Below are 27,047 nucleotides of genomic sequence, written 5' to 3'. Positions count from 1 at the left end.
AAGGAAAAAAAAAACATGAGAAGCTTACATGTCATGAGAAACCAAAGACAACCAATGGCTACAATTAAACATGAGTTGGGGAAAAACTATACAAACAAATCTCTACTCTGATTTCAGATTCCTTAGTCCACACTTGCCCTCTCCACCCCTCCCCCTATTTTAGTAATACTTCCTCCAGACTTTTGCTTGAAAATGTGTGTCCACGAAAATAGGAGACTAATAGAGTAATCTCAATTTCCTCCTTCTCCCCCCTTCTCTTTCTCTTTATTATTAATAATACTTTTTAATTGTGCGTTTCCAGGGTTCTCTTGGTTTTTCCAGGTTTCTGTGATGGTTTTTCCGGGCTGCTCGGCACTCTTAAGTTCGATTAGAGAAAACGTTTTCACCACCTAACACTTTCCCAATTTATCCTCCCACCTTCAAATGAGAAGACACAAGAAAAGGCAAGATAGCCCTTTTTGGAGGCAGGTTCCCATGGTTTGGGGGGAATGGCAGATGCCTTTCTGCAGTGGCAGCCGCAACCTTCCGCAAAGCAGAAACTGCAGCTCACACTCTCCCTTACTTCCCCCGCCCAAACCCACTACCTCGCAAGTCCACACAATCCTTAAAAGCACACACACAAACTCCTCCAACCTCGCATCCCCTCTTACACCCCACACCGCACGCACGCCAGGATGCCTGCTGCCACAGTAACGCTCAACCCACCCGGTGGCCCCACCCCTTTCGGCCCCGCCCCCGCCCCAGACACCAATGGTCGCCGCCCGCAGCTCCCGAAGGGTGCGTTGATAGGGCAGCGGGGCCTGCCACTCTCAGCGTGCGTCCCGCCCCCTCCTCACCGGGGCTGGGGCTGGAGGGGCCGGAGCATCAGCGTGAGTAGCTGCGAGCAGCCGCGGTGGCGGCGGCGCGTTGTTGCAGTTGCGCCATCTGTCAGGAGCGGAGCCGGCGGGGAGGGGGCTGCCGCGGGAGAGGAGGAGGGGTCGTCGTGACCAAAGGCCGCCGAGACCCGCCCGCCGGCCGGCCGCGAAAGCAGAAGCAGGCTGCCCTCGGAGCCGCGCGTCCTCCAACGTCCGGGCGCGCGGCGCTTCAGCCAGCGCACCGAGAGCTCTCTGGGCACACACAAAGCCGCCGCCCGCGCCGCACCGCCCGGCGGCCGCCGTCCGCGCCAGGGAGGGATCCGGCCGCCGGGCCGGGGACACCCGGCGCCGCCCCCTCGGCGCTCTCGGAAGGCCCACCGGCTCCCGGGCCCGCCGAGGAACCCCCGGAACCGCCTCGGCCGCGCGGGAGGAGGGCGGGGAGAAGACCATGTGAATGGGCTCCGGAGCCTGAGCGCCGCGCAGGTAAGCGGTCGGGGATGCGCACTGGGAGGCGGTGGGGATGCTGCGGAGACGCGGGCCACCGACGCCCCCGCGCTGCGCCGCCCCCGCCGCGGGGCCCCGCGCTGCAGTCTCCCGGCGGTCGCCGCTGCTGCCTCCGGGGCGCCCCGCGGGGCTGCCGGGGAGTTGGCCCCGCTCGGAGTCTTCCCGCGGCCGCGCGGGAGGACACCTCTGCGGGGTGCGGCCCTGAGGTGGCGCAGGGATGGGGGGCCCGTTTCCTCGCCTGCGAGCGGGCGCAGGGTGAGAATAGGAATTGTCAGGGGGGCGAGGCTGGCCCAGACTCCACCCTCGCCCTCCTTTCGGGGGCCCCCCGCGGGGACTCGGTCTGTGTGTGTTGTTTTAATGTCAGGGATGATGTAATCACTTAATAATTGATGCCCCGTGCTGCTTCCCTCCCCACCCCACCCCACCCCTGCCCCACTCCTCCACCTCTCGGCCTCCTTCTGCGGTCGTCGCTTTCCTCAGCTCATCCTCCTGCCTATTTCTGGCACCTCCCTAGCACTTCCCCCATCCTCCCCTTCACTCTTCCTGTGCCACCACCCGCCCAACCTTCCCCTGTCCCCCTTGCTGGAGCCTTCGCTCTTCTTCCTCTGCCTCCCCACCCCTTCTGCTCCCTCAACCTCCTTTCTCTTCCCTGCCCGCTGAATTTCCTCTCTACTTCCCCAGATCGATGACTGTTTTTTGTTTGGTCGCCTCTCTTATCTCTGCGGCCACAGGCAGAGGGGACTGGGCCAGAAAGAGGCCACCGAGGTTGGGCCCAGGCGGAGATTTGCTGGGACTCAGTGAGAAGCGGGATAATACAATCACCCTTCTTGCCCCTCCTCCCCTTAATAAATCACACAGACTCGCCGGGTGTGTGTGTGTGTGTGTGTGTGTGTGTGTGTGTGTGACACAAAGAGCCCTTTCAGTGTACAGAGAGGAGAGGCACAAAGTACCCAAGGATGGGCACGATGATTCTTCTTTCTCTTCACTGGGGCTTCCCTTTCTCTCAGATAAAGCAGTTGATTTTCTCTCTGAGAGTCTTTCCTGCCACATTTACCAAAACATAAAAGGCCCCAGATGCTGCAGGGTGGCAGGTGCTGTCATTTTGCTGTATTCATGGACCCAGTAGCGTTGACTGGCAGCTGCAGTACTTCTTAGATTTAAGGGGGAAATGATCCCAGCAGTCCCAAGAGTTGCTTTCTTATCAAGATAGCCTTCCTCCACCTTGTTTTAACCTCCTCTCCTCTGAGGATAGGTACTAAAAAGCTGGGGTAGGATAAGTCGGTGTGGGAGCAGAAGAATTGGGCTTCTGAGTCAGATAATTAAATTAGTATTTGATACGAGTGAGGCAGCTAGATTTGCTTCTTCCCTCAAGTCTAAGAAGTGCTGAAGTCTTGAAATGTTGTCTGCCCATTGGTGTTGTTTTACCCTTATATTTAAACAAGTTTCCGGGGGCATCAAAAACACAGCATTCAAATTGGTATTTGGAAGGCCGTGGGAGACTGTCTCTTCCCTGCTTCAGGGGAGTCTTCAGACACCCACATCCTTCCTCTCACCACCCCAAGCGACTGCAATACTTTCCACCCTTTGTGCTCTTTCTCCTGAGTCCTGGCCCCATGGGTACTGTGCTTTCAGATGAAGGGACTCACAGACTTTTGGAGGAAGTGGTTTGTTAACTATCTAACGTTTGGGGGTAGGGGGGCACTTAACTATGAGCCAAGGATGTAGAGAATCTTTTGATTGAACTTTGAACCATCTGTTTGGTGTTCCTCTCAAGGAGGAAATGTTAATGTAAATCTAGAGGCTTAATGTTCCATTTTGTAAGCCAGTGGCTATTACATGCTTAATTGATAATATGAAAACGTAGGTTGAACCCATTGATTCCTAAGAGCATGGCTCCTTGACTCTTGTCTTAAGTTTGTTTTTCAAGAATTTTATTAGAAAAGAGTCATTTTTCAAGAATTTTATTAGCAAAGAGTCATGATTCATTAAACATTTACTTCTGTACTTTCTACGGACATTCATCATGGAACTTTTTATATTTAAAAAAAGCAATAGGGTTAATGGGTATGCTGTAAAAACAAAGGGTTGTTTGTTTGATGCCAGACCCAGGAAGGAAAGTCCGTGCACAATAAGCTCACACTGTGTTGACCGAGCTAAAGAGACTTAATGATAAGGTTGAATGTGAACAAATGCACACTCTGCTTTCTGTACTTTATGCTTTGTCCTGGGTCTGGACTCTCCAATCCCATCAGATCTGCTTGCATTCTGTTTAACCTTTAGGGCTCAGCTCAAAAGTCTTTGATGTTTTCTTTATCCTCCCCACCAAACAAATCACCACGCCTCCAATTTTGTTTTCAGACCTCAGCAGCAGGCATAACGTTTGGCCTGTCTCTGTTTCCATCATTAATTGGTCAGCACATTGAGAGAAGGAACCTGGTCTTATCCTGTTTCAGTAAATGTGAGTTAGGTCTTTGGTATGTGCCAGGCACTTGGATTTATTAAACTAACGTTAGCAGCTGTAACAAATAGGCCTGCAGAAACGTAATGGCTCAAAGGCAATAGACATTTATTATTCCTCATGCAGTAGTCCACTTTTTAAATGCCTTGGCCTGGAAATGACACCTATCACTTCCACTGACATTCTGTACACAAGGGCTGGTTAGGTGGCCACATTTAACTGCAGGGGAGCCTGGGAAATGTAGGTTAGCCATGTGACTAAGAAAAAAGAAGAAATGTATTTTGGGCCAGCAGCCTTGCCATATGTTGCCATTCAACAAGGCACAGTCATTGCCCTCAAGGAGTTTGTAGGCTGATGAAAACTAAATTAATTGTATGGAAACCTGGAGCATAAACCCATCATTGCTTTTATTCTTTTGATTTCATAAGTTCAGATCTTTTTATTTTAAACATGTTTCAAAAAACTTTGCTTTTTGTTGGTTCAAGTAGTTCCCACTCAGTGATTACTTGTAATACAGTGATCTCATGCCTCCTGTGTTGACTTTGGTATGGTTCTTTTACTCTAGTAGAACCTTTCTTGGCCTAGATTTTTTTTGTTTGTTGATTTTATAGACTCCCAAAGTGGCTGGGAGGGTCCTTAGAAATCACAGTCCTACCTTCTTAACTGAAAGAGGAAATTAAGCAGAGTGTAGAGGAGAAACTTCTTGCCTGGGGCCATGCTAATGAGAAGGGAACCCTAGCCAGCCCAGCACTCAGTCCTGCCTGGGTCCCCTTCACCACACAGCTGTCCTGACTTGGTGATTGTGGTATCTGCGTATTCCACGGAGACTAAGTTTCCAGACCTCCAGGAGCAGGGCAAACTGCTCGTGTTATAGTCTCTGTTCTCCACAGGCCTCCAAACCATTGGAGCAATGCTGTCCATACTATTCATCATAGTTAATAATGCATATATTTTTGCTACAAACGGTTCATTATATTCCTCTGTTCTGGAAACATTAGCCAAGTGTGTTCCTGTGTGCAAGGCACTAGGAGATAGGGTCATGAAAATGAATGCATCTGCTGTCCTTTTCTTCAGGGGCTCACAGTCTGCCAGGGGAGATAAAAGTAAATAAATAATAGCTAATTTTTATCGAGCATTTATTATCTGTCAAGCGCTGTTGAAGTTCTGGTCTTAGCAATAATGATCTGAAGTGGTTTCACTTCTCTCCCTTTTACAGGTGGGAAATTGAAGCAGGGGAGGTTAAGTAACTAACTGAAGATCATATAGTTATTAGGTGGTACAGTCACAGTTCAGGCCCAATTAGTTTGGTTTCAAATCCCTTGCTCTCAGCCACTAGGCAATATGCAAAATACTATATATGGATATAATAATATTAATTAAAATATGTTACATGCCATAAGAGGAATATAGCTAAATACTTTGGAAACTGATATTTCTAGTTGTTGTGAAACAACCTTATATTTAAATTTAAAAAGTTAAAAATGGGAAAGCAAAGCATGTTGATACTGGAAATACTTTTACTCTGTGTGATTTCTATTTTAAGCTGTGTCCTTCTGTGGGCCACAGATAGGTGGGTAAATGTGAATGGTCATACATATTTCCTCATTCAGCAACATTCATTCATTGTATCTACCATTTGCCAGACACTGAGCTACATGCTTCAGGGGCAGAGGTGTGATCCTGCTCTAAGGAACTTACCTGGACAAAGGAAGTCTCTGCTGTGATTCTAGGGACCCTCACAAGAGGAAGAGAGCATGTAGAATGGAGCATGAACTACACAAAGAGGTGGAAAAGTGGGGCAGCCAGGCAGCAAAGGTTGGAGGAGGTGTCTTTGAGATGAGTAGGAGTCAGCTAGTAGAGTGTTGTAGAAAGGCCATTGCCCCAGAAGGCAAATGCACTTTTAGGAAATTGGAAGTAGTTTTTGGAGGGGGACGGGGGGTATTGTAGAGAGACAGAGGAAGAAGATAGGCTAGAGAAAAATCTGAGTGTTCTTGTAAGTACAGTTGACCCTTGAACAACTTAGGTTTGCACACGGTCCACTTATATGCAGATTTTTTTTTTATAAATATGGTATATAGTATTGGAAATGTATTTTCCTGGTGATTATCTTAGCATTTTTTTCTCCAGCTTACTTTATTGTCAGGAATATAGTATATAATACATATAGCATATAAAATATGTGTTAATCAACTGTTTATGTTAGCAGCAGTCTCAACAGTAGGCTTTTAATAGTTAAGTTTTGGGGGAGTAAAAAATTATACACAAATTTTCGACTGCATGGGGATTGGCACCCCTAACTCCTGCATTGTTCAAGGGCCAGAATGTCAGAATGCCATTTAACAGTTGTAAGTGGAGATGATGCTTTGATCTAATTTGTATTTTATAAAAGATTATCTGGCCACAGTGTAGGCTGTTGCAGAGGCAGTCAAGACCAATGCGGGGAAGGTAGTTATGGAAACTCAGATGAGCAATATATAAAAGTCTGAATGGAAGAAATGGAAGTGGAGATGGAACAACAATAACAACAACAACAAAAAAAACAGAGTAAGAGAGGGTAAGACAGTATATTGAGGGGCAGGGAAGAAGAGGGGTTTTGGGAAATTAGGTGGAGAGAAACATGCAGACAGATAATACAGTAAGAGAGGACAGGTATGTCAAATGATGACTTTATCACGGACACTTCGGACTTTCAGGTTGAGGTATGTCGTAGGAGTGAAGAGTAAGACTTAAATATACGTCTATTAGCAGCAAATTAGAAACTACTTGAAATAATGGACATGGGCAGTATACTCAGGGACTTTGTAGACAGGGCTGGGGGAGAGCCCAGGAATGGGGGAGGTTAGAGGAGCCCTGAGTGGAAGAGGCAGCCCCGAATGAAGAGCCATAGTGTTGAGCAGGCCCAGGGGAGAGAGGTTTCCTTGATCACCAGGAGGAGAGGGTTATGCCCCGGACATTAAGCAAAATTAAGAATGAAAAGTGCAGTTTGATTTAGCACCAAAGATCTCCGAATCCAGCCAGAGCAGCATCAGGAAGATAAGGGGTGGAGGTCTAAGACTCTGCTGCTCCCTAGACCAAGATAGAAACATGTATCAAAACTGGGGAACATAGGACCTTAAGGGACTAGAGACCACATAGTCCAACACGTCTGTTTTACTTATGAGGAAAAATGAGGCCAGAGAGGCTAGATGACTTGTCCAAGGTGGCAGAGTCACCACTTAAGGTCCATTGTCAAGCCATTCAGTCCAGGCGAAGGATGTGGTCAAGAGCATGGACTCAGGTGTGGGCCGGGTTCAGCCCCTTCCAGCTGTGTGAACGGGGCCAAACTACCTAAACTCTGTGCCTCCCTTTTTTCACCTTTAACCTGGAGATAATAGTTCTTACCTCAAAGCTTTGCTGTGAGGAGTCAGTGAGTTAATAAACGTAAAACCCCACATATGGGAAAAGTGATGAGTTTGCTGCTGTTGTTAAAATGTATGCGTGTGTGTGTGTGTGTGTGTACACACATACACGTAACAGATATACATACAATACATATATCCCTTAGGGAAGGAAAGGTGAAGATGTACTGTCTGTATAGAAGGAAATTTTGAATATTTTAGGCAGAGATTTGGGTGATGGATTGTCAGGTCTGGATCAAGAATTACTGGAAAGCTTGGAAAGTTTATATAGTATGATTGAAAACAGCATACTTAGCAAGTCTTTGTTAGAAATGCAGAGCCTTTTTTATTCTTGAGAGTAAAAAAAAACAAAAGCACTTTGAAGTTAGCCCTATCAAAGACTTTCTTGGTTTTAGTCAGATAACCAGAATTTTAACCTATTAATAATGTAAATCCCTTGAGTTTGACTTCAGAATGTCCCCATACCTCCTGAAGACAGAACAAACTAGAGAGTAGGGGGAGAAGACATGAGTTATGACTTTCATGCACTTGGTTCCTATGAATAAATGGTGATTTGGGTTAGAGAGAGAGTGCTCAGTGTTTCTAGTTGAGCAAATCTAATTTTTAGCCACTAAAACACATGAGTAGCCTAAACCGTATTACCTGGAGGGACTTGGGTGACATGCAGTACAGACAGCCTAGGAATAAGTGGCACTCTGGACTTGATTAGGACACAGTAATCCTAGAAGGATATAAATTGAACTGGATTTATCGTCTAATAAAAACGTGGGAAGGAAAGATAATGCTTACTGACTCATGAAACTTTAACAACGTTTGTAAGGCTCTGAGTTGTCGTAATGTTTGGATGAGAGCATTTCCCCATTCATCTCCGTGCTTCCAGGGTGACCCACGTGAGGCCTCACTCTGGATCGTAAGCCGACTTAGGTCCTTCCTGGGTATTTTTAGGAAGCAGTGGTCATCATATATTCAGCCCTTGTAGACCCCATGACCTCAACAGCACCCTGTTGGTTTGGGCAAATGTGTATTGAATGTCTATTAACTATAAATTTGGGGGAGAAAAAAAATACAGCATGAGAAAGTTTTAGCCCATTGTTTATTTCAATTCATAAGGCTTTTTCTGAGGACTGCTTACTTCTGGCCTTGTGATAATGTAAAAAACCATGTAGCACACCATAGCTACTCACCCCTCCTTAAATACACCATAAAAATAATAATACCTACCGCTTTTATTGCACCCCAGAGGCCTTGTTAAGTGCTTTACATACAGTAATTTACTTAATTATAACAACTCCATGAGGCGGGTGTTATTATCCCCATTGATCAAATGGGAAGACTGAGGCTCAGAAAGGTAAAGTAACTTGCCCATTGTCACACAGCTAATTACTAAAGAAGCCAAGTCTGTCTGGCTCCTAGGCTCATGCCTGCTTTTGCTCCAAAGCTGTGGTTCCTCTTTCCCTGCCTACTTTCAAATGACCTTGCCTTCGCTTTGCGGTTGTTTCTGTGTTAAGTGTTAGAGGATATAAAGACACCTTTTCCCCCCAGTGGAAACCTCACTACTTCATTACTCCTCTCAAGACTCACCTTCTGGGAAGCCCCCTCTTTGGTCCTTTCTATGGGCCCCCATGGCACTTGATTTCTACCTCATCATCACCATCATCATAGTTGGACTTGTAAAGCAAGATGGAATCAGCTGGGTGGAAGAATGGGTGGATACTGGTCTTTTTCATTGACTTATGAGCTCTTTGGAAGTCAGGGACAATATCATATTCATGGTCAATTGGCCAACACAACACCCAGCACTATTCCATGGTATACTATCATTATTCCTCCTTAACAGATGGGAAAACTGAGGTTTAGAGGTTAAGTGATTTAGTCAGGCTCACACAGCTAGTAAGCATCAGAGCTGGAATCTGAACCTGGACAGTCTGGTTCCAGAAATCTATGCTCCTAACACTAATTTTGTTCCATCTTTCAAATGAGATTGTAAGCCATGAGTATGGAGACAGTGGATATCATCTCCTAGCCCAGTACCTCACAGTCCATGCTCTGTAAACAGCATCTCTCTTGTTCTTCCATCCACCCTGGCAGAACAACAAACAATATATATTGAACTAGGTCTTAGCTCATAATAATAAGGAGAGAGTTTTAGGGCCATGGCTACATGAATATTCTCTGAGGATCTTACAGAGTGCATATCTCCGGGCCATCTTCTGAGTCAGTAGGTTTGGGGCTGTCAGGGTTGAGCACCGAACTCCCTTCTGGCTATGAGAATGGCAGTAGGGATGGAACCATCAGGGAGGCAGCTTCTGAAAGACAAGGAATGAAGCAAGCATAGTGAGTCTCATCCACATTGATGGGAGCAGGCCGTGAAGTGGTAGAAAATCATCAGTCAGCTCGAGTCAGCAGCCGCCCAGGGGAGGCTGGGGATCAGAAATCAATCACAGAAAGACCACTTACTTTGTATTTTTAAGATTTCTAAGTACCTGCTTCTTTTGAATGTGCTGGTGGGATTTTATCTGATGAATTTAAACACGTTCATTTTTCTCAGAGCTTCCGTCTTTGAGGTTCCCAAAAATAGTAGGCTTTTCATGGAGTTGTATAAGGATTCCATCTGCTTTATACTGAAAAGTAGGGCTTTAATGGAAAATTAAAAATGAGCCAGATCGCCTTTCCCACAACAAAGCCCAGGGCACTTTTCCCAATCCTTTCTTCTTTTAATCCCCAGCAAAAGTTACTGAATCTGTATTTCTGTGGGATCACCCCCACCCTCCAAATTAAATTCTACCCAAAAGCCAAATAAACACTAACAAGTTTCTTCATTTCCATATGTTGTCATATCTATTTAAAAGCAATAACGGTTTCAAATATTGTCACTTATAAAATTTGATTTTCATTTCAGTTTTCATTTTATTCCAGAATTGTGTGATCTGTGGCCTATAACTAGGCACATGCACACAAGGATACCTGAAAAGTGCTGATTTCTGTTCATGGTTTCTCTTATTTGCTCTCAAAGTTTGGAGGCTTTCACCTTTCATTGTAGAGTTTACTGTCTAACCTACAAATATAGAGCACCTCATTGTTTCAGTTGTAGGAGCTGAGTTATCAACGAATGCTAACATTCTGTCATTCTCTATCTTTTATCATCTCCTTTTACTTGAAAATGCCAATTCTGTGGCTGTCCTTTATATATACTGTTGCCCAGTCTATATTCTCTTGATATGTTATGTCCTTCAGGCTCTCCTGTGGTTTGCAAATAATGATTGCAGTTGCTTCACTCCTATACCTTCTAAATTGAGTGAGGGGAGGTTGATCCATGTGAAATGGATGTACCAGCTGATGTAGATACTGGTTCTCTTGCCTTGTCCCTTTACGAACAACCCAGTGAATAGGAGAAAAGACCAAATTCCTTAGGCTGGCATTCAACGCCTTCCATGTCCACATTCTTAGTCATACTTGGCTCACCTCATTTACCACTACACTAACACTTGATTAGCCAGATGTCAGTCTAGTATCTCATTAATATGAAAAATGGGTTTTGGCCTTTGTTTTCCCTTCTTGAAATCCCCTTACCCTTCTTTTCCCTCAGAATTCTACCCATTTTTCAATCCCAGCTTTAGAAGTTTCCCCTAATGTCCTCATCCTCTTACATTGAATACTTATGACCAGTTGTCTCCTAATAATGATGCCTTATGTTGTTAGTTAAATTCTCATAGGAGAGATCTAAGGTTCAGAGAGATTTTGTGACTTGCCCAAGGTCATATATCCAGTTACTAATTTAGTTTGGACTATAATCTAGGTCTCCAAGGAATCTGTGTGGGTCCTGTATTCTCAAGAAACTGTTGGCCCTTTGTGTGCAAAAATGTTGTTTGCTGGCCCCCCTATAGCAGGTAGCACGATGTCGTTCGTAGTGTAGGTATTCAGTGGATGTTTATCTGGAGAGGCCCTGGAGCAGGGCCCCGGAGTATGTAGCTGGTCTCCTGGGCATCTGTGGGGCTTGGATGTTGAGCTTGTGTAGTTTTTGTAGTTTCTGATGGCACCAGGTTGACTCTCTACCAGCCCGCATGGTTTAGGGTCAATGATTGTCCCAGACTGGTTCAAGAACCACTGTTGCATTTTGAGGATGGTGTGTTTTTAAAGATCTTTCCCTCGTAATCTTGAGCTTTTGGTTAAACATTTAGAGTGGTCAGGGAAATAGTTACTTCTTTGTCCTCTGCCATCATGTTTTCACCAATAAGATTTTCACTAAAAACCATAGGAAGTTACCAGTGGTGCAGTGACATCCAAGACCAGGAGAAATGCAGAATGTTTCAACACTGGGAGGAAGTCGGAAGAAAACAGTAGTGGATGGTGGAAGAGTGCAGAGTGGCCACCAGGGTTGACCTGGAAGTCTGAGAGGACTGGGGAAGCCGGTGCCCATCCATATCTGCACCTCTCCGAGTAGCATTTACCTGAGTCCCTCAGCCATGTGACACCCAGCCGTGACTGTGGAAGTGCCATCCTCTCCCTGTGTTAATTTGGTTCACTTGGTAGTATCAGCATCTGAAGAATCTCCCTGGCAGGGGAGGAAGGTTCTTTTCTAGACTTAAGGTCCTACAAAGTCATGACTTAACACTGTACCCCAACCAGAGCCTCTGTATCTCCATCAAAAGAATGACTGAAAATAAACCTTATGAAATGTTTTCCATGGTTAGGGGTCATTACTCGAGTCATTTCTGTAACAAGATGACAACAGCATAACAGTCAGTGTTTGTCAGCCACTCATTAAGAGTCTTCTCGGCTACCTGTGGAAAGTTCTCTGTGATTCCTCATGAATGCGTTGCCCTGCCTAGCCCTCACCTGGATGCCAGCTTTCATGTATCTAAGGGAGGGAGAATAAATAAGAACATTTTGTATGGATATAGTCCAACTGCTGCAGCCAGAAGGAGGGGAGGTACCTGGTGCTTCACTGTTGTTTGAAATGCCATTATGGTCTTTGGAAAGCGGTAGTGAACTTTTTTCCCTTCCTTAACCATACATGGTCCATGATTTGAGCACCTCCTCACCCCCAACCCCCCTCCCATTACCACAGCCACCTCCTTAAATGCAGGAGATCACATGCCAGTGTCCTAATACACTCTCTCCTTGGCTGGCGTGTAATGTTACCACCTCATGCATTTATCCAGTTTGTTCATGTTCAGTCATTTTGGTATATATCCCTGTCAGAATTGTCCGTTTTCAGTAGCATGCTTCTAGAAGGCTGAAAGCACACCTCATTTCATTTGTGTTGTGCTATGTAACACTACACTGAGCTGTGCATTTATTAAATGCTTGTTGATTATGATTCTGAGCTTCCAAGCTGGGAGGTCTTACAAGTGTTTTCAGTACTTCTGGAATGAGATGCATCTTGAATATATTTTCTTCTTGTAGGTAGTACATTAGGTCCTTTGCATTGATAGGTCCTCAAAATCATGGTTCAGAACCCAGATTCTGGTTGCACAGTGTTTTACGTTCCCCCTTATGTTCAACTTCCTTGGGTGAAAATGCCAGTGATGCCAACTTCTAATCCTGTTTTCAAATTAGGGGCAAGGCATAGGTAGATAATGTGCCATATCACATCCTTCTTTTCATATAGGTGTGGTTGTCCATATAATTCCCACCGTCTTGTAGTCATTATTCAACAGATTGTTGATTTCGGACTGTTAAGAGTTGCAGGTAGTTCTCCAAGAGACTGAGATTTGCTCAGTGAAGTCCCGTGAGGTGTGGCTGGAAAGGACCTATGAGGACTCCAGAATAATGAGCTGAGCTAGATGCCTCTGTGAGTGCCAGTAGCTCCAGGGAAGTTCTGGTTAGTTTATGCCTGAATGTGATATAAGGAGGACTGGCACTTGGAAAACTGCAGACGTTCTTTGTACCTTGGCCCAAGTATGCCAAATGAGGAAGGGTGCAGTGTGTGAAGGTTTAAGAGCCCCCGATCTAGAGTTCCCAAGGCAAACTCCGCTTCCCAGATCTCCTGTCCCGAGCTGTGACAGAGGTCCTGTGTGTAGGGGTTGAAGTACCCTGGCCTCCATCCCCACAACAATGCTCTCATGCACTTGAGATCCAGAACTGCCAGTGTGGGAAGAGCCCTGCTCTATGCTGCCCACCAGGACACTCAGCTGGGCTTTAAGAACCTTCTAGATGAGCTAGAACATGCAGAAATGATCCACTAGTGAGGGTGATGTTGGTGAGATTGGAGGGAGGTGGGGATAACGGATGGAAGAGGATCAACAAAGAGTTGGCAGGGGCAAGATCATGATGGGTATAGGAGGAGCCCTTGTATTAGTCTTTTGTGGCTGCAACAAATTACCCCAAACTAGGTGGCCTAAAACAACAGAAAAATTTCTCTCACCGTTCTGGAGTCCAAAAGTCTTGAAATTAAGGTGTCACATCCCAGTGACACCTTGTTCTGGAGACTCTGTTCCATGCTTCTTTCCTAACTTTTGGTGGCTGCTGGCAGGCCTGGGCATTCCTTGGCTTTTAGACCCATCACTATAGTTTCTGCCACCAATTCACATGAGATTTTCCTTTGAGCATCTTTACATGGCTTTCTCCTCTCTCATAAGGACGCTTGTCACTGGATTTAGGGCCTACCCTATTTCAAGATGATCTCATCTCAAGATCCTTAACTTCCTCTTTTTTATTTTTATTTTTTTAATGTTTGCTTGTTTAGAGAGAAAACGTGAGCAGGGGAAGGGCAGAGATGGAAGCAGAATCCCAAGCAGGATACACGATGTCAGCACAAAGCCCAACATGGGGTTCAGTCTCACCAACCATGATATCATGACCTGTGCCAAAATCAAGAGTCGGTCGCTTAACCAACTGAGCCACCCCATCAAGATCCCCCCCATCAAGATCTGAGGCACCCCATCAAGATCCTTAATTTATTAATTATATCTGCAGAGACCCTTTTCCCCATGAGGGGATTTCGGATGGGCATATTTTATAATGGGAAGGGGGCTGCCATTCAACTCACTATAGCTCTCAATGGGATAAAAATTAGCAGTAACTTGAAGTGAGAAAGAACACATGAGAAGGGTATTTGCAAGTCTGAATTCCCACGAAGGGGCAGGCACAGTATTTTACACGTGTGATTTCTAACTATCACTGAGGCAGATGAAGATACTGACATTTAAAAAAAATTTTTTTTAATGTTTATTTATTTTTAAGAGAAAGCACGTGTGCAAGTATGGGAGGGGCAGGAGAGAGAGACAGAGAGAGAGGGAGGGAGACACAGAATCCGAAACAGGCTCTAGGCTTTGAGCTGTCAGCACAGAGCCCAATGCAGGGCTCAAACTCACAAACTGTGAGATCATGACCTGAGCCCAAGTTGGACGCTAAAGCAACTGAGTCACCCAGGCGCCCCTGACATTTTTATGTGAAAAGAAAGAAGTTCAAAGGGTGGATGTCCTGAAGCTTTTCAGTAAAATTGGAGGCTGAGCCATTATCCAAGGTTGGAAGGTTCAAAGATAGGAGGACAGCTTGGAGAATCTAGAAGAAGTCCAAATAGCCACAAAAATATAGAGTAATATTTTAATAGATGGATAGAAATTATTACAGAGAGGAGTGACTGGCTGGCTCAGTCAGTGGAGCATGTGACTCCTGTTCTCAGGGTTGTGGGTTTGAGCCCCACATTGGGTGTAGAGATTACTTAAAAATAAAATCTTTTTAAAAAACCAAAAATGTATTACAGAGAAATAGTGAGGCCCCATTGGAATTTGTAGGTACTTTTTAATGGCTCGCTTTAGCCCAGTTTTGTGATTTGGCCTTGTAGTAGTACTTGTTACTTTGGAATGGAAAATCTGACCGTTTGGTGACCTAGAGAATTGATTTGAACCATCAAGTGAGGAGGATATTCTTAGAGACTAAGGAAAATATCGGTTGAATCAGCTGCAAGTAGGATTTAGGCTGGCTAGGGGAGCAAGCTGGAACTGGGATGGTAGATGCAGTAAGGAAGGATCTGTAGTCTTACAGATATGCGTGAACACAGCAGGTATGGAAGAGGGGAAACAAAGGCAGGAAGCCCTCAGAAGAGGAAACCTAGGGGAGTGTAGAGTTCTAAAATGATGCTGAATAAGGGTGGCTCCTTGTTGAATGTATAGCTGCTCAACTGTAGATTAATGATTAAGGACATTAGGTATAAATACTTCAAGAAACTGAAATCCATAGGCCTCTTTTGCTCTTGGTTCAAATATGTGTACAGATGACCCTTGAACAGCACAGAAGTTAGGGTTGCTGACTCCTTGGGCAGTCGAAAATCCATGTATAACTTTTGAATTATCAAAAACTTGAATGTTAATTGCCATCTGTTGACTGGAAGCCTTATTGATCATCAAAAGCCGATTAACATATTTTGTATGTTATATGTATTACATACCATACTCTTACAGTAAAGTAAGAAAATATTAAAACCAACCATAAGAAAAAATACATTTACAGTACTGTACAGTATTTATCCAGAAAAATCCAGGTGTAAGTAGACCTGTGCAGTTCAAACCTATGTTGTTCAAGGGTTGACTGTAAATGATGTCTTCTAGAAGAATGACATGTCAGTATGTTGCACTTTTTTTTTTTAATTTTTTTTTTTAACGTTTATTTATTTTTGAGACAGAGAGAGACAGAGCATGAACGGGGGAGGGTCAGAGAGAGGGAGACACAGAATCTGAAACAGGCTCCAGGCTCTGAGCTGTCAGAACAGAGCCTGACGTGGGGCTCGAACTCACCGACCGCAAGATCATGATCTGAGCCGAAGTCGGCTGCTCAACCGACTGAGCCACCCAGGCGCCCCAGTATGTTGCACTTTAAAAAAAATCCTGGATAATGGAGTGCCTGGTTGGCTCAGTCAGCAGAGCATGCTACTCTTGACCTCAGGGTCATCAGTTTAAGCCGCATGTTGGGTGTAGACTTTACTTCAAAAAAAATTTTTTTTAATTAAAATTTAAAAATCCTGGGTGAATGTTCTGGGATCTCTGAAACCTTACATTATGACCTTGTTTAGTGGGGGATAATCTTAAACTAGTATTCAATTTACTTTCCTTTCCTTCTAATTCTTGTTTCCCTGGGAATCTCCCCCATTGAGGCGAAGGATTCCATTACTTCAGGGGGAGGACAGAATATGGTCTAGGACAAAGAAGACGTTGTTCAGCTTTTGACTTTCAAAACAAGCCCTTGAAGCATGTTTCAGAGACCAGAATTAGCCCAGGCCTTCACTCAAAAGAGGCAGGCTTTGTTAGAAGAAAAATGATTGTGGATTCCAAGGAGGCAGATCTCAGAAGGCCTGGTATATATTGTGTAGTAAGCCATGCAGGAAGGAGGAAATACCTTCCTGGGATGGAGCATGGAGCTTGTAGAGATTAGGAGGAGACTAGAGCTAAATGAATGGGTGGCTGAGATCCCCCACTTCAGGAGAGTGGAGGAGAATCTGCTTGCAGACAGCACCCATACCTTGCATTTGGTCTGGAACCCTGGAAGGAAACTACCTGTAGTGTACTCTACAGGGGGGCGTGTTTAGGCAGAAACAAGCCCTCTCAATTCCCCAAAGCCTGCACGTGGCATAGGAGCGATCCCATGGGCCTGTAGGCCCCCTCAGGCACATGTGGAGGTGCAGAGGGAGCTGGGAGGCAGAATGAAGGCGGCACAGAGTGAACTGTGCAGTCTCACTCCTGGAGACTGGTTGGGTTCAGTCTACCAGTCACATCAGCAGAATCAGGCCAACACCCAAAGACAAAGGGATGAAACATCCCAGGGACGCCAGTGAGGGCATGGAGGGCAGTGCCTAGACTAGGTCCTCTCCCCATCCTGCTAACCTGGGGTGGGGGCAGAAGGGCAAGGGAAAAGAACACAGCCCTGAGAGGCAGTTTGAGAGAAGTTTAATTTGACTAATTGCCCTGAAGCAACTAAGAATTTTAAATCTGAAGAGATTAAGTTATCTTGAAGTGTCGAGATTGTTTTTGTTACTATCGTCAGAAATGCCGTGGTTGTGATCAATTTGAATTAAACACTGGAGAAATGAAGTAACATTTTTAAAAAGTATTTATTCATTGGGGTGCCTGGGTGGCTCAGTTGAGCGCCTGACTTCGGCTCAGGTCATGATCTCCCCAGTTGGTGGGTTCAGGTCCTGTGTCAGGCTCTGTGCTGACAGCTCAGAGCCTGGAGCCTGTTTCGGATTCTGTGTCTGCCCCTCCCATGCTCATGCTCTGTCTCTCGATAATAAATAAATGTTAAAAAATTTTTAAATAAAAAAAAAGTATTTAGGAAGCTCTAGGCCCAACATGGGGTGGGAACTCATGACCCTGAGATCAAGAGTTGCATGCTCCAGTGACTGAGCCAGCCGGGTGTCCTTAAGTAACATTTTTTGTGTGTGTACAGCTGAGTAATAGGTGTAAATTTCACTCCTGCCACATTGCATCTGAGCTGTATTTTATCTTGATGATGATGGTAACAATGATGGCAGCATATTCACTGGCTTGTATTCTTAGAGTATGCTTTTTCTTTTGAGTAAATCATGTCTTCGCATACGTGTATCAGGTTCACTTTGGGCAAGAAGTGGGAAGATCTGCCCTCTCAAGGAGCAGGCTTGTCTACCAGATATTCCCAAACGTAGTGGGGATTTGGGCTTCCTGTTTTTAGCTTGTGGCAGTTCTTCTGAGTGCCCTGGAAGGGAGGACTTCAGTTGCCAAGGAGACTCATTTCAGTGGAAATTATTAGAATTTCAGGACTTTCTTTAATCAATTTACTGTGATACTGGAGACTAGAAGAGAAGACTTACTGGATGTGATCCCTCAGTTCCATATTTTAAAGGAATCAGGGTGAATACTAGAGATTGTATTCAATCTCTGATTATCATGGGAGAAACTCTTCACTTTTATTCAGTCCTCATGTACTAAATAAAGCATGAGTATATAGAGGGATTCATTTTCGAGTATAACTCATAAGTAGTTACCAGAACACTAAATGGGAGGGGGGGGGGGGCGGGCGCAGAAACCAGTTCGCTCTTTTTAATTATGCCTCATCCCAACTTGACATTCGTACAAGGATGATGCTACATTTAAGAAGATGTTTTAAAACCTGCTGTTTCTTGAAATGCCTAGTAATTTGAGAAGGGAAATCTTTAGTCTTGCTTTAAAAAGTGTGTATTTGGTGGTGTGTTGAGGATGCTGCTTATATACTTTTCTACTAGAAAATTATGGTGGCACTTTGAGCACATCTTCTCAAAATATACACGCATCTCATATTTTTCCTTATCTGTCAGTGGGAGCCAAGAGAACTCGAGATGTGAGATCATAACACTGTGGAAAGGAGTCACTAAAATAATGAATACTATAGAATTTTTAAAGGTTGATTTATTAACTGGTACCATGTTTGGACCTTTGAAATGGTTCTATTCAAAATCGGAAAAATAAAATTTCTAAAACTTAAAAACATGTCCGTGTACATTAGAAGAAAAAAACCTTTATACTGAGTAAGCAGTAAAAAGAACTTATGACCATAATTATTTGGGGTATACATTCACTCTAGTCAGTTTCTAGCTATATGTCTCTAATACCCATGTCACATATTTTTTATGAAGAATGAACGGTTTTAAATGTTCTCATAGACTTGCCTCTAGTCGTGTTCAAAGTTGTGTCTTATAGTCACTATGTGAAATTGTTACTGTCATCAGTTGGCATTCATGGTATACATCAAAATATTTTTTTCGCAGAGAAAATAGTAATTTCTACTGATGCACATGAGCTCAGAGCAAATTCTGCTAAATGGAGGCTTTCCTCGGGCTAACTTTTTACGTGTTGAAATGTGTTAATATTTTAGCCCAAATATTTTCACAGGTCTTTTACCCTCAGGATTTTTATCGTTAATAAATATTTTTACAAAACTCATGAAAATAAATTCCTCTGTGGTCCTTTTGAATGTCTTGTCACATTTAGGTGACACAAATTGTAGATCTTCATAATTTCTCTCCATTCTGGTTCCTAATATAAATGTATCCAATTAAAACTAGGAGCACCATCAAAATATCACCTCAAATCGAGATCCTTCAACACATCATAATACAATTTCAGAATTAAATCTTGGACACTGTGTTTAGTCCCTCCTTTGCTTTGTCGGGATAAATTTCAACATCTTCCTTTTTGCAAGCCTTGTTTTCAATGACTGCAATTGGCTAAAAGCTTTAAAGAACTGAAGTGTTTTGGCGCTTCATTCACTGCTTTAATGAAAGATTTCCAACTGTTTTGGAACAGAACGCACCCAAACTTTACAGGATTCATCTATCATACCATTATGCAACAACTAGGTTGATTTAGAGAATCGTTTCTCAAAGATTTTTTTCTTTTTTTTGGTTAAAGTTTATTTATTTTGAGAGAGAGAGAGCGAGCGAGCATGAGCAGGGGAGGAGCAGAGAGAAAAGGGAGAGAGAGAATCCCAAGCTCCAACTCACAAGGCTCAGGGGGCTCGAACTTACGAAATGTGAGATCATGACCTGAGCTAAAATCAAGAGTCAGACGCTTAACTGACTTAGCTACCCAGGAGCCCCTCAAACATTTTTTCTAAAACTTGGTTGCTGATGACAGGTGGCAAAGTAAAAGGCACATATTATTGTGCTGAAATGTTAATAATATTCACAAAACACTTTGTCACAAAAATTTGGTAGTTATGTTTTCCTATTATTTGTCAATTTCTACATCTATAGTTTTTTTTTTTTTTTTGCATTTGGTAGGATATAGCCACTTATTTGAATGCAGTTATGAGTTATGCATATGCATATGCAATTCCAAGTGACTTTCTGTTCCATAGGTTTCTTCAGCATTTTTTCAACATTTTTTTTTTTTTTTTTTTTTTTTTTTTTTTTTTTTGGGACAGAGAGAGACAGAGCATGAACGGGAAAGGGGCAGAGAGAGAGGGAGACACAGAATCGGAAACAGGCTCCAGGCTCCGAGCCATCAGCCCAGAGCCTGACGCGGGGCTCGAACTCACGGACCGCGAGATCGTGACCTGGCTGTAGTCGGACGCTTAACCGACTGCGCCACCCAGGCGCCCCAGGTTTCTTGATTTAGTAAGGGCAGTTGTTTTTTAGCATTATAAAATTTATATGTGTATTTCGCTGCAAAAACAAATAATTTCTTCTCTCATGTTAAGCTTTTTTTTTTTTTTAAGTTTTATTTATTCATTTTTGAGAGAAAGAGCATGGGAGGGGCAGAGAGAGAATCCCAAGCAGTCTCTGCTGCCAGCAGAAAGCCCAGTGCAGGGCTTGAATCCATGAACCGTGAGACCATGACCTGAGCTGAAATCAAGAGTCAGATGCTTAACCGACAGCCACCCAGGCGCCCCTCTCATGTTAAACTTTTTACAATTTACAGTGGCATTCACAGTAACAGGAGATGTTTCACCTGTGACAGAATGAACTTCCACAAGCTTTATTTGATCTCAGGAAATAGATGGAAAAAAAAAAATCAAACCACTGTGATTTTTTCTACTTAAACCACTGGTTAATACTACCTAAAACTGGAATCATTTAACTGTTAAATTTCTTTTCTTTTGCTAATGAAGCCAACACATTAAAAGCTATCACTTCGCTTTTCATATATGTACTTATTTACTCAGAAATAAGCAGAATCAACTTAGAATAGCAAGCATTTGATCTAAAAGAAAAGTCATACTTCCTAGAGTGCTATGTTAGTGAACCTTCTATAGCAGCATGTGTTAGATTGTCATCCTCGGACACAACCTTATTACAATAGTGATTAACATTTGAAGTAGTTGCTGATCTGTGCTTCTGTAGATTTGTGGCTGTGGTTTATGGAGTGAATGATACCACTATGGCTCCCATGGTGGATAATGAATATTAACCAGCAGTTTGTATGCGTTGACATTCCATCATCAGCTTTCTCGAAAAATAGAAATACAGTACTTAATTTTTCACTAAATTTGCCGTTTTTTCCTTTTTGTTTCATTATCGCCAAAAGGCACATTACGAAGTGAATTAGAATAGCCATCGATAAATGACAAAAACACTGTAATGAAAGCATTTACACCATTCTTGAGAAGGGCCATGTCCTGAATATATTTCATGTACACCTAACCTGTAATCTTCTGTTTCCCACTGACCCTTGTGATGGATGTCTTGTGCAACTCTAGCTGCAGCATGGCTCACAGCACAACTGATCATTGCATCCAGCGTCTGCCAGGGGCACTGCCCTCTGAGACTGGGAGGAGTTAGCTGCCCTGAGCTGCTCATGTCCAAGTGTTCTTTATTTTATTGGTGAGCATCCTATTTTCCTTGAGAGGGAGGTGTTTACTAGGCCAAGATTGGAAAAGGACAGGAAAAGAGATGGATTGTCATTGGTTACCTTTCAGAAAATTCTCTTCACCTTGAGGTTATCTCACCCACTGGCAGGCAAGTCTATCTATGGCAGAAGCTGGAAATGCAAATCCAATCTTGGTACATTTTGATGCAACTAATAATAATAACACTTGGCTTAAAAATGAATCATTTACACAAATGTTTAATCTGACGAGTGCCCAGGACAGTAGATGTCATCTACCATTTTCACAGAGGAGCCAAGGTGCAAAGTCACCCTAATTAGAGATCACATTTCTCCATCTGCTTTGTATTGCCCTCTTTCGTTGGGACGATTCTGATAACATTACTGCTCTGCGCTCCTCTACTGTTGACTTCCAATCCCACTTCCCACATAGCTGAGTGAGCTTTTAAAAATCTATGTGAGATCATGTTGCTGGGGAACACCACTCAATTATCTTCCTATTTGCAGTTAGAATAAAATCCGGCTCTTCACCAAGACCCAGGAGGCCTTTTATGCTCCCACCCTTGCCCAGTTGGCTCCACCAGATTTTCAGCTTCCAGGGGACCCATATCTTGCCTGTTTTCCTTTGCCAACATGGCACATGAAAGCTGCTCAATGTATTATCTCAGAGAAATAAATATGGTCTACTTTGTGTTGATGAAAGGAAAAAAGAAAGAGTGTCTTGCTAATCTGTGACAATAGGGAAAAACAAGTGTAAATCTCTATGTCCTAAGTATTATTTCCCTCTCTTAAAACAAAATTGGACAGCAGAAGGTATCACAGGACTAAATCCTTCTCATTAGCAGAGGTGTTATCATGCCTACAAACCTTCTGATTCTACAGTTTCCCAGCCCCACCCCATCCAGAGAAGTGAGCGTGCCTCACAGGGAATCTATTGTTTTCACCAACATTAGATGGGAGATTTTGTTGTAATTACTCTTGGTGTACAAGAGGAGGAAAGGTGCTTCTCTGGTTGACTTGGGGGAAACCGGACCATATGATGGTGGTGGTGGAATACCTCGAAGTCACAATTTTGAGATCTTGTGGTGTTCTTACACAACTGCTGTCTATGGGATTGCTTTTTAAAACATGCTACTGTTCAGTTTTTATCATGAATGCCTTTCCAAGGACAGTGAGTGGTTTTACACACTATGACATTGTTTCCATGGCAACTAATGTATTTTAGCAAAGAGAAACTGCTAGAAGTAGGCTAAAAAGGACAAATACAGAAATGGCACAGTGTAAAATGTGGGGCAATGTGTGTTGTAGTAAAGATCTTCCCCCCCCCCCGACTTCTTGTTTAAGAAAACCAGCGTAACTAGATCTTAACTTCTTCACTCTTAATAATAAAATTTTTACTGCACCCAATACTGTCTAGTATTTTGCTGACATAATGGCTTTAGTTGGTACTTGGGGTTTTTGTTTTTTTTTTTTTGTTTATTCTAACATGATACTCATTCTGTCACCACATTTGTGATTTCATCCATTTTTAAGATTAAGTTATTTTCACCTTGCATTTCTCACGTAGAGACCACCTCGTTGCTGTGCTGCCCTTTAGTGCAGTGTTTCTTGAGAGGGTTGTCTACACCACCTGTCTCTACACAGTGTTTGTTAAAAAAAAAAATCAAAGCCATTCCCCTCAGACTTCCACCCCACTGCTTGATCGAGTTGGTCACACCCTCGTCCTCCAAGGCTATTACAATTACCTCTTTTGTTTGTTTGGAAGCTAACATGTATAATTATACATTTCAAATAATTCTACAAAAAAATGAAGCCACATCTATTAACATTACATAAAACCAAGGGATCATGTTACTCTGCTTTGTGCATCTGAATGGGCTTGGATTATTTTGTTACGTGATAATAATCCCCTTCCCCCATGCTCTTAAATAACCCCAAGGGGCGGATAGCGGCCAATTTCCTATTTAATATTAAGAGAAACCAAGAGCTGGATCTTATGACTTAAACAGATAGCAAACCAGTCTATGGGCCGGATTATACCCTTGTTTATTATGTTTCATTAGGCCACATGAGGCATTTTAAAAATTAAATGAACATTTTTAAATGGGGCATTTTTGTATAAAAACTGAGATTCCCTGTTTCTTTTGTAAAAAATTGGAAGGTCTGACAAAACCAATCCTGTGTTCTCATGACAGCGGCCTCAGGGCTCTTTAGCTCACCCAAGCCCCACCTCACCTGCTTCATTCATTTGTTTTACCTGCCTGGCCCCATGGGTTATTTAATGTCACCCTTCCTGCACCCCTGCCCCCACCCAGTCACAGAACAAATAAATAACAGAGCTAGAGATAGAACTGGATCCAACCCAGACGCCTGAGTAGCTCAGTTGGTTGAGCGTCCGACTTTGGCTCAGGTCATGATCTTGCAGCTTGTGGGTTCACGCCCCACATCAGGCTCTGTGCTGACAGCTCAGAGCTGGAGCCTGCTTTGGATTCTGTGTCTCCATTTCTCTCTGCTCCTTCCCTGCTCATGTTCCGTCTCTCTCTCTCTCTCTCAAAAATAAACATTAAAAGACTAAAAAAAAAAAAAAAAAAGACAAAACAAAACTGAATCCAACCACTTCCTCCCTGGCTATGGACCAAAATTCTGTGTTTTAGAGAGCAATTCATAGGTCAGTGGTGAGAAGCATCCTTAGGTGATGTAGCCTCCCTTTTGTGCCTTACTACTTGAAATAGATCCTGCAATTAATTTTACTAGGTACATTGTTCATATTGAGGGTACCCTGCCCCCCACTGTTTGCCTCTATGCAAAATAAGTTGTATGTGCCATCAGTTGTGACATGCAAGTTGGAGGTGCTGTAGTAGCAGTTAACATTTACATAAGCATAGAAATACTGGCCAGAAGGGGAAAGTTCCAACATCATAACAGGGGTTCCAGATTTTCCAGATTTTTCATTGAGCGTATATTACCTTTTCAGTGAAGTAAATCAATGTTTGTATAAAAGAAATAAGAATGAGATTATACGACAAAGTACATCTTCCTAGCATAGGATACCCAAAGGCGATCCCCAGCCACCTTTACTGTCCTCTCCCAGGCTAGACCCTTTCCTTTAAACTCTTCAGGAGTCTTGACCTGTCACCAACATTGTCAAGGCCCTCTGCTCTTAACCATTGTGCACATGGACACCATTGTGTCACTGTGCCTTTACCAGGGTGGGAGGGAGGTAAGATGGGAGGTTAGCTTTTAACCTTGTTAAAAGGTTCATGTGTGGAGAAGGACGCAGGAGAATGAGGTAGGGCCAGAGTGAATGGCTAAAGGAAAATACATTTTTCCTGGGTAAACCAGGCAATGAGGAATACCCCACAACAAAGGGCCTTGTCTGAGCTGGCTCCTGTCTCCGGGGCCTGCCCCAGCTGTTGGGCACACAGAAGATTGTGGTGACCTTGAGCGTAGATGGTCCCAAACACTGCACTGCGTGTCTGTGTGCAGCTGTGAAGGCCTCAGGAAGCCCACTGAGAGAGTGGGCCTGTTCCCAGGCTGCAGGCAGGGAGCCAGGGGCCGCCCCTTCACCGGGGAACATTGAGGAGCTTCTGTGTACACTCTGTGTGTGTTTGAGCTTTCTTTGGAATTGTGGCAGAGTCTGGCCCTGCCTGGTCTTTTTTGTGCCTTGGATCCTAAGTTAATAACCAAAGGAGCAGTGCCCCTGTCGACACACTTGATATGGAAGTTGCTGTCAAATGGCCATTTTATCCTCGGTGCCACTGACATCACACCACGTACAGTTCTGAGGTTCTCACTTTAGTTTGACTGAATACAGTAATGATCGTTGGAGCAGAAAGAAGGCATTCAGATGTGAATAGATGTGTCGAGTAGCATGCAGATGTTTTTTGGCAGGTCGATGAATATTTTAAATCTTTTGCAAGTAGTAAGAAGGGTTGAATTGGAAATAGAGAAGATTCTGTGGCAAGAGAAAAGTAGATTTCATTTCTCTCTCAATCTTCCTTTTCTTGAAATAATCAAACAAAACCCAGAACGATGATTTAAGTCTTGGATTTGTCGGGGCGCCTGGGTGGCGCAGTCGGTTAAGCGTCCGACTTCAGCCAGGTCACGATCTCGCGGTCCGTGAGTTCGAGCCCCGCGTCAGGCTCTGGGCTGATGGCTCGGAGCCTGGAGCCTGTTTCCGATTCTGTGTCTCCCTCTCTCTCTGCCCCTCCCCCGTTCATGCTCTGTCTCTCTCTGTCCCAAAAATAAATAAAAAACGTTGAAAAAAAAATTAAAAAAAAAAAAAATAAGTCTTGGATTTGTCATATCCCTCAAGTCTCCTTCTTCACGCAGGAGTTGTGGTTATGACTCTAACATATTGAGCGTCAGTTTCTCAGTCATATTTTTTAAGTGGAAAGGAAACACTGGCTAATATTAAAAATAATAGCAGAATCTCCAGATTGGATCTTGGTCACTTATTTATAGCTAAAGACACAGGATGAAATTGAAAGAAAGGTCAGCTTCTGGTTATCTATGTGGCTTGTGTGGTATGTGGGCACACCCTGCATTTCTGTCCTCCAGCCCTCCCCCCAACACACACCCCTACCCTACGTGCAGCTTGAGTCAGCTCTATTGGTCAGTTCTTCATCAGTCACTCTGTCACCGGCTCTCTTCACCCTTCACCCCTCCATCAGCAGAGCTGAAGCCCCTGTTGGGCTGAGCGCTGCTCTGGAGCAGGGAAGACCAGGACGCAGGAACTGTGTAAAGTGCTGTAAGAACACAGAGGAAAGGAAATCTAGTTCTGCACGGAAGTGGGACCAGAGGAAAACAGGAGTGAAAAGGTGATTTTTGTCCTGGGCCCTGACAGCTAATTACGAGAAAACTATACTTACCCAGCAGAGTTGGTGAGATCAGAATGACGGTGCTTAGTCCTGTGCCAGGAAGATGCTGGGGGCTGTATCTGTTTTCCTCCCCCTTCCTGGGATAGAGGCGTGTAGAAAATACACTGGTAAGTGCAGGAGTATGCCTCTCACAGGCTGACTTCTTAGCTGGCCTCTGCCTCAGTTTCCCACCTTTCTCCCACCAGCCTACCTCCACACTCTTAAGTCCCTCTCTGCCCTGTAGGACTACTAAGCCTCTTGCCATTCTCTGAACATGTGGCTGACACTCCCTCTGGTTGTTTATTCTTGTGCCTGCACTGTCTGGTTGTAAGGTCCCTGTGGTGGGGACCAGGGGGGACGTCCCCTGGGCATTTGGAAATGGGAGAGCAAGGAGTTGGGGGGGCTACAGGAATGGCTGCATCAAGAGAACTCAAAGTCAAAGCCTTCTCAGTTTTACTTTTAGACTTTCCTCTAAAAATGAAGGTCTCTGTGTATTCTCCCAATAGAGGATTTGATCTGATCTAAATAGTTGGGAGTAGTTCATTTTTGGCCAGGGTCTTATGCTTTGGCTTTCATTCCTGCAGGCGGTCACACATTTGCAACATTCATGGATCAGCCTTTTCCGCTTGGGAATCTGGGTCACTTCAGTCATGTTTCTCAAACAAAACATTAGCACTACTTCAGCAGGAAGAATAAAA

At 43.9% G+C, this 27,047-nt stretch overlaps 1 protein-coding gene across 4 annotated transcripts in view; it reads left to right on the top strand.

Moving 5' to 3' along the window:
• Positions 1–908: 908 nt before the first annotated feature.
• FYN (FYN proto-oncogene, Src family tyrosine kinase) overlaps positions 909–27,047 on the top strand; it is a 217,716-nt gene continuing 191,577 nt past the window's right edge. For 3 of the 4 annotated variants that reach the window (XM_058734993.1, XM_058734999.1, XM_058734992.1), the window contains exon 1: positions 914–1,337. The gene's annotated coding sequence lies outside the window, so the exon portion shown is untranslated. Of the gene's footprint in view, positions 1,338–27,047 lie in introns of all 4 variants that reach the window. The other variant, XM_058734998.1, reaches the window with a different exon arrangement.

This window comes from Neofelis nebulosa, chromosome 6, assembly GCF_028018385.1.
Source record: "Neofelis nebulosa isolate mNeoNeb1 chromosome 6, mNeoNeb1.pri, whole genome shotgun sequence".
In the NCBI taxonomy this organism is placed as follows: domain Eukaryota; kingdom Metazoa; phylum Chordata; class Mammalia; order Carnivora; family Felidae; genus Neofelis; species Neofelis nebulosa.
Note: the sequence above shows the minus strand (reverse complement) of the source record. Positions and strands in the feature narration are given on the sequence as shown.